The sequence below is a fragment of the Scylla paramamosain genome, chromosome 22 (assembly GCF_035594125.1).
Source record: "Scylla paramamosain isolate STU-SP2022 chromosome 22, ASM3559412v1, whole genome shotgun sequence".
NCBI classification, from domain to species: domain Eukaryota; kingdom Metazoa; phylum Arthropoda; class Malacostraca; order Decapoda; family Portunidae; genus Scylla; species Scylla paramamosain.
Genome location: NC_087172.1, coordinates 19,317,568 through 19,325,943, shown reverse-complemented (window position 1 = coordinate 19,325,943; position 8,376 = coordinate 19,317,568).

Below are 8,376 nucleotides of genomic sequence, written 5' to 3'. Positions count from 1 at the left end.
ATTCCCTCGGCAGGAGATATTGGAGTTGTGTGAGGAACTAGAGCCATTCATTGGGCGTTCACCGAAGTCTCGTCATTCCTATCACAACTTGAGTTCTGATGGCATTAAGGTTTTATGCGAGTGGAACATTCCAAAATATTATCAGTGGTGTTGCAGGTGTGACACAAGGAACTGTCAGCAAAGTAATTGGCCGAATGACGAATGTACTTTACGAAAGTATAAAACGAGAAAAAGAAATATCCTCTCGAGCTGAAATAAACAAGACTATTCAGAATTTTTTTTTTCGGGATCAGTGGGTTCCCAAAAGTGATAGGACCCATTGATGGAACCCACATAACCATCAAAGCACCCAGTGATGATGAACACTTGTTCATCAACAGATGAATTGCAAGTTGTGTGCAACAGCGATATCACCAGCGTATCAATCAAATACCCAGGCGGCACACACAACAGCTTCATCTGGAACAATAGCTTCCCGAGAGAGAGAGAGAGAGAGAGAGAGAGAGAGAGAGAGAGAGAGAGAGAGAGAGAGAGAGACTTGAGGCTGGTGAATATCAAGATACTTATCTTTTAGGTAAGCATAAGCCTGTTTGATAGCAACATTGTTTTGATTTATGACACTACTTTTTATTTATTTTTTTTGCCAGTTATTATTCTTATTTACTGTTTTTGTAAGGTAATATAATTACATAAAATATAGTACTATATTCAAATACTATTTTGATATAAGGAAATTAATAATGTTTTACAGATATTCCCTAAACAACATGTCTAACCTGACAATATCATGTAACCAACATTTCTGTTCATCTAACCAACTCACCTACTTAATCTCTGATCGTACTAGCCCTAATGAGATCTAAGTAGGCTAATATGTCGAAAATGACTGAGTCTGTATCTTACTATTTTTCATCACTTCACTGTTTCCCGAGGTAAAAGGAATTATGGAAATACCAAGGAAATTGTGTACAAAACAGTGCATTTGGTTTTGATATAGATGAGGTTAGGCTAGGCTAGATTAAGTCGAGTAGGTTAGGTTTGGCTTTGTTAGGTTTTGTCTGGTTAAGTTTGGTTTGGGTAGATCAGATCTGATTATATTAAATTAGGCTTGGCTACATTAGGTGAGGTTAGGTTAGTAAAAAAAAAAAAAATTGTACAGCAAAAAAATGAACGTGTTCCAAAAGCCAGACTTGGTCACGTCTGGCAATTTTAGCCCTTAACTATAAAAGGAAAAAAAAAAAAAAATGCTCACATGTATGCTGCAGTTCCCAAATGGCCATGGTAAAACCTTTCACTAAACATCAATTTTGAGATTGCCACAAATTTTTCATGATATGCATGATACATACCAATAACTATGTCATTAACACCAAGACAAGAGCTATACATTTCTTCATGAAAGTTGCCATAAAATAAATAAATAAATAGAGGACACCCTATATTTCAGGTGAGAGCAGCTGCCCTTCAGGATCCTTCCTGATGACCCCTTTGGCCAACCCCACCACTCTTGCTGAGCATCATTACAACAGCTGTCACTCCAGAGCAAGGGCTGTCATCAAATGAATATTTGGCATCCTCAAGTCATGGTTTAGGTGCCTTCATAAGCCATGGGGTTATTTACTGTATGAACCAAAAAGATGTTTAAGGATAATTGCTGCTTGCATGTTGATGCACAGTTGGAGCATCATTTGTAGCATTCCACTGGAAGATTTACTTCTGAAAGAGGAAGACATGGTATAATTAAGAATTAATGGAAATAGTTAAGATGTTGGAAATGCAGCTCAGGATTCACTAATTCGGAATTGGTTTTCATAAACTCTAAGGAGTATGTATTGCCATGTTGCTTCTCTATTTTTTACTGCTATTTTCATGATTACTGCTCTTCTCAACTTGCTAACTGCATGCCTCCCCCCTCCCATGGCTTCACTGCACAAGTCTTTCTAATTAATCTCATTCCTATTCTGACCACCTTGCTAACACAAGAGTTAATCAATATCTTCACTCCTATATCCCTTTCACTGGTAAACTCTTTAACTCTATTCCTGCTTCTGTATTTCTTCCTGCCCACAACTCAAAGAGTTTCAAGAGGAGTAACAAGACACTTAGATTAACTTTGGCCTTCCCTCTGTCTCATTTCAAATAACATATTCATTAGTTATTACTTTTTAGAATGCTTACCTTAGTGACAAAGGTCAGAGTCACAAGGATAGCACAGGAGGTAACAATAATAATAATAATAATAATAATAATAACAATAATAATAATAATGTATCAGTCTCAACAGTTATATATATATATATATATATATATATATATATATATATATATATATATATATATATATATATATATATATATATATATATATATATATATATATATATATATATATATATATATATATATATATATATATATATATATATACATGTATTCACCATTTCATATATCCATCCCACATGCATGTATTCATATTCATCCCACTGCTGCCATCACTGTTCTAATATTTTATGATGATCACCACTGCTCTAGATTATTTAATGAAGGGACAGGATTAATATCTACCACTTGTATCAAATATGGTTTACCTCTCCTCTTCTTTACTGTTCTGAGTTTAGATGATGTGCTTACCCAGTTGATGATGCTTGCCACTGCTGGATCAGATGAGGAGCTTGGTGTGTTGGTAGCATGGAGGACTGGTAGTTAGCTTGGTATTTCTGGTAACTCAGAGGTCATGGATAGTAAGATGATATTGTCGATGTGTGTGAGTAAAAGACACGTATGGTGAGAGGAGTTTGTGATTTAATAATAGGTGGAATGTACACACCGGATATGAGACGAGATTATAATGTGACGATTGATTGTTCTCTCTGAAGTGATATGAAATGATTGAGCAATTCTTTCAAGATTGACTGTGACTGAGTGACTGACTCTGAACTCTGACTGACTCAACTGAACCGGACTGAGAGCTTGCTACCATGCAGGCTGTATTTGTCTGAGCTAAGTGGATCATGTTTTGGCATTTGGGGAAAGAAATGACCAATGAGATGCCAGGAAATGCGGTGAAAGGGCCAATGGGAAATCTCGCTATTTTAGCCAATGACCAGGAAGGAAGACTCATGGCAAACATAATTGTTTTCCCTAATGACTGGAAGTGGGTGTGAATTTCCCTTAAGAGGTAGAGGAGGAGGAGAAAGGTTAAAAATAGAATAGACTGGCTGGCCATGGGCACACATGGGATGAATATGAACACACACGTGTGGGATGGATATATGAAATGGTGAATATATATATATATATATATAATAATAATAATGATAATAATGATAATAATAATAATTGTTGAGACTGATACAATGATGATGATGATGATGATGATAATCTGAAGGAACTAAGTTTATTTTACATACAATATTTTTTCAAGAAAATGTAGTTTAATTTTTTATGTCATAAATGTTTTCCGTACTAAGTTAATTTTTTCAGGTGCATAACTTCTAAAAATAGAATTAATTTCTTTAATTTCTTTAGCTATGGTACAATTACTCTCAACTGATTGGATTAGCGCATGCAGTACCCCATTTTGGATTGCCATCATTGTGGTTAGGGCACTTCCAAAAACCTGTTTGCTTGTGGTGCCTTGCATCTTGAATTGCTGGTCCTGTTTATGCTTTGGAGATTTGTGGTGTGTTGTGTTGGTAGAGGTCTGGCGTTGGCTTGTGCTGGTGGAGGGCTGTTGGTGGCTTGTGCTGGCAGAGGGCTGGTGGTGGCTTGTGCTGGTGGAGGGCTGGTGGTGGCTTGTGCTGGTGGAGGGCTGGTGGTGGCTTGTGCTTGCTGAAGGCTGGTGGTGGCTTGTGCTGGCAGAGGGCTGCTGGTGGTTTATACTGGTGGAGGGTTGGTGGTGGCTTGTGCTGGTGGTGGCTTGTGCTGGCAGAGGGCTGCTAGTGGTTTATACTGGTGGAGGGCTGGTGGTGGCTTGTGCTGGTGGAGGGCTGGTGGTGGCTTGTGCTGGCAGAGGGCTGGTGGAGGCTTGTGCTGTCAGAGGGTTGGTGGTGGCTTGTGCTGGTGAAGGGCTGGTGGTAGCTTGGGATGATTGAGGGCTGATGATGGTTTGTGCTGGTGGAGGGGTGGTGTTGGCTTGGGATGATTGAGAGCTGGTGGTGGCTTATGCTGGTAGAGGGCTGGTGGTGGCTTGTGCTGGTGAAGGGCTGGTGATGGTCTGTGCTGGTGGAGGGTTGGTGGTGGCTTGTGATGACAGGGCTGGTGGTGGCTTGTGCTGGTAGAGGGCTGGTGTTGGCTTGGGATGATTGAGGGCAGGTGGTGGTTTGTGCTGGTGGAGGGCTAGTGTTGGGTTTTGAGAGTAGAGGGCTGGTAATGACTAGCATTCAATTCATCTTCTTTGATATATAGTCTCATATAGTTCATAAAAATGTCATACTTGCACATCATTTGCTCTTTTCAGCTTCCCACAGTCCATTTTTTCATAGAAACTCTTTAGATCATCTATATTCACTTTCCCATAGTTTCTCTTGTTTTCATTGTATGATTTCATCCTCTTCACTGACATTATCAGTCTCTATTTTTATCATTGCATAGTCACTTTTTCCCATGGTGCACACATATCTTAATTCCATAGTTAAGTTGATTCCTTTTGTTAATATTAGGTCAAGTCTTGTTGGTTTGTCATCTCCCCTATTTCTTGTATTTTCAGTCATTCATTGCATCATTGTGTTTTCAGTAGTCAGCTTCAGAAATCTTTCTCCCCATGCAGTCTCATTTCCTCCTGCTTTGAATGTTTCCCAATTTATTTCTTTGCAATTGAAGTCACCAACCAGTAGAAGTCTTTTATTAATTTTGATTAATTTACTCAAACACTCGATGGTATCCTCTATTATTTTCTCATAGTCTTCCTTGCTCCAAGAATTTGTTTTGGGTGGTACATAGGTTGTTATTACCATCAGTATTTCTCCATTATTATCCTCCAAGTTAGCACTCACTATATCTGCATTTCCTTCTCCATATTTCACTGTTTTTGTCTTCATCTCATTTCCTGTCATTATTATTACACCTCCCCCTCCTTTACCAGTTCTGTCTCTTCTCCATATATTGTAGTTATTGTTAATGACAATCTGATTTTCATTTAGCTTTGTTTCCATTAAACACATCACCTTCAGATTGTTTTCTTTTAAAATCTTGTAATTCCAGTGTTCTGTGCAACAGTCCATCTATTTTGGTATTCAGCACATTCAGTCCATTTTTATTATTTTTCCCTATTTTATTTCTATATATTCTTTTTCCTTTGTGTACCATTTCTTCACTCTGTCTCCCAAATGAGACAGTCTGTGTAAATCTGATGAGGGCCATGCAATCTAAACCATGTCAAAGCAACTTTTTTCTTATTTTTACATCTTCAACTGATGGAAAATGGTTACCTTTCATGATTTTTCAGATTTGGAAAAAAAAAAAGTGATGAGGCTAAATTGGGACTGTAAGGTGGGTGTCGGATGATTTCTAATCAAAATTCACATAACACAGCTCATGTTTGCCAAGTGCCCTGAGTGAAAGCAGTGTTGTGGTGGAAGAATACTCGCTGGTTCAGCTTTCCTGGGCGTTTTTCTGCAGTTTTCTTGGCCATTTTTTTCAAAATGCCTTTATAATATGCAGCTGTAATTGTTCTCTTGTTCTTGAGGAGGTCAAGCAATAAAATCCCTTCAGTATCCCAGAAGACAGTGGCCATGACTTTCTTTCTTGAATGCTCTGAATATTGCCTTGACTGGTCCATTTCCACCCTTGGGCAGCCACTGTTTCAGTTCAGTTTTGTCCTCTGGATCATGCTGGTAAAGCCACGTCTCATCCTCGGTAACAATTCTCTACAGGGAGGCTTCAAGGTCTTCATCCCACTTGTTAAAAAATTTCCATAAAAAGATCTGCCCTAGTTTGCTGCTGATTTGGGAGCAACATCTTTAAGACCCATTGAGCAGAAAGCTTGCTCAACCCCAAACTCTGCCAAAATTGTGTGTGCAGAACCCACGGATATGGCGAGTGTGTCCACTACTGATTCAGTGGTTATTCGCCTATCCTTTTCAATTAGCTCGTGAACAACATCGATGTTTTCCACACAGACTGATGTGGATGGCCTGCCACTATGGGGATCATCTTCAACCTCATCTCTTCCACTTCTAAAATGACTTATCTATTTGTAGGTTGTTGATTTCTTTGGTGCATTGTCCCTGTAAACTTGTTCCAGAGTGTCAATGATTTGGCTGCTCTTCCACCCTAGTGTCACCATGAATTTGATATTTGTCCTGGCCTCATGAAAGCCATGTTACTTGAGCAGGTGCTGACTTCCAACTGGCAGTGCCACGTTCCAACATGCATTTAAGGGTTCATGTTATAACATGTTATGACACATTAGTACAAGAATGTACTGGTATATTGAGATAAAATTCCCTGCATATGATTTTTAGCTGTGTACTTTTTCCACAAACTTTTTGAAACCCCTATTGTATAGGAGTCCTACTTCTTATGTTACAAGGCCTGATGTGAACATATCCTTGTTGCCTGAAAATAAAATCCAATCATAGAAACCAAAACTAAGCATTAAGATTGGTTTTATTACCAATTTCAAGTAGTTCTCAAACATATTGTTATTTTGTGTAATCCATTTGTTCTTAACTGAGTTGCTAGGAAAGTACTGAAATCACATTTCTCAAAATTGCACTCTTTAATATTCAACATGCACAGCAGCATCACACATAACCTAATGTATGTAGTCAACACAAACCAAGATTAAGTAACCCAATCATCCCAGACATGACCTTATCCATGTTTAAAAATGACAATTGCAAATGTAACTTCTTTCATTGTGTTCTTTAAGAAGAAAAATTAATTCTGTCTGGGCATTTTTCTTCCACATTCACAAAAGAAAAAAAAAACTAAAGTGATTCTCTTATGATCAATATCCCTGTGATAATAAGACAAGCATAATATCTCAAGTTCAAGATACATATTCATTTGACACAGCTTCAAACATAACCATCATAACCTTAACAAACCAAAACAAGCTTCATCCAACACACACATTTTACCCACCCTATTAAAGGCTTATCCAACCCATACATTTACCTATATTCAAGCCTAATCCATCCCATAGGTATTTTACCTACCCAGTTCAAGGATAATCCAACCCAGACATCTACCTCCCATATGTAAGCTTAAGCCAACCCACAGACGTCAGTCTGGTTACCATAGGTGGGTGTTATCGCAATAAATTATTGCGATAATGATATCAGGTTATCAGTTATCTGATAATTACTTTTCCAGCGTTATTAGTTCATCGGTATCACCGATACTTTTGGTTCCAAAGTAGCAATAATTGATAATTTTAGTTTTTGGAGCATGAACATTTAGAAGTTTTAAACTTTAAAAATCAAATGTAGCTACTTTACTTGAAACTATTTTTCATTAGTGAAGAGACAGCAGACACTGTATTTTTATTTTTTTCTAAAATTTTTCTAAGTTTTCTAAGAAAGATAAAATTACAGATTTTGTTATCAATTTTTTTATTTGAAATATCAATATTGGTAGTGCTAGTATCATAATTTTGGATTTATCAATTTATCAGTTATTGGGTATTGGGTGATAAATTTATTGCCAGTTATCGATTATTGGTTATCATTATCGATTTATCAGTTATTGTGATAGTTTTTTTTCATTATTGCACCCAGCTATGGTGGTTACAAGTCATTTCAATGAAAATATCTTGCCAGTTTTATGAATTCTCTCATTTTTGGCTACCTTTGCTTTGACCTGCGATTGCAGATCATATTTTTCCCTTGCTTCCACCACCTCCTTTGAAACACCTCCACATGCACACACTGCTGCAGCAATGTAAGTCCATGCTTCTTTCTTCACTGAACTGCTAAGCAATTCACTCAGCTTCCCACTTATAATTTTCCTCCTCTTCACCTCATCCATTAATGTAAACATTTCACCAGTAGAAAAGATGGGTTTTCTAGTGTATTTGGCTTTTGGTGGATCCATGCTTGAATGTGTGTGTTTCAGTGGTCCAGCCCCAGAACCCAGGCAGTCGTTTATATTTCCTACCAAACTGATTCGTATTGCGCATCCTGATTGGTTGAAGTGAATGAGGTGTAGTTAAGAACATCTTGGTTACACTGGTCTAAGAAGCTATTTAAGAATGCTTTGTAAGTGGTCTTCTTAGCATGCTGTAACTAAGATGTTCGTAGGGCCCTAAGAAGGTGTTGCTATGAATATCTTTGAGAATGTGCCCCCTGATGATATAAGACTCAGTATCTAAGATACTGTGCTTTATACCTCTATGCTGGGGTTCAATGCAATGCCAAACCAAGGCACCTC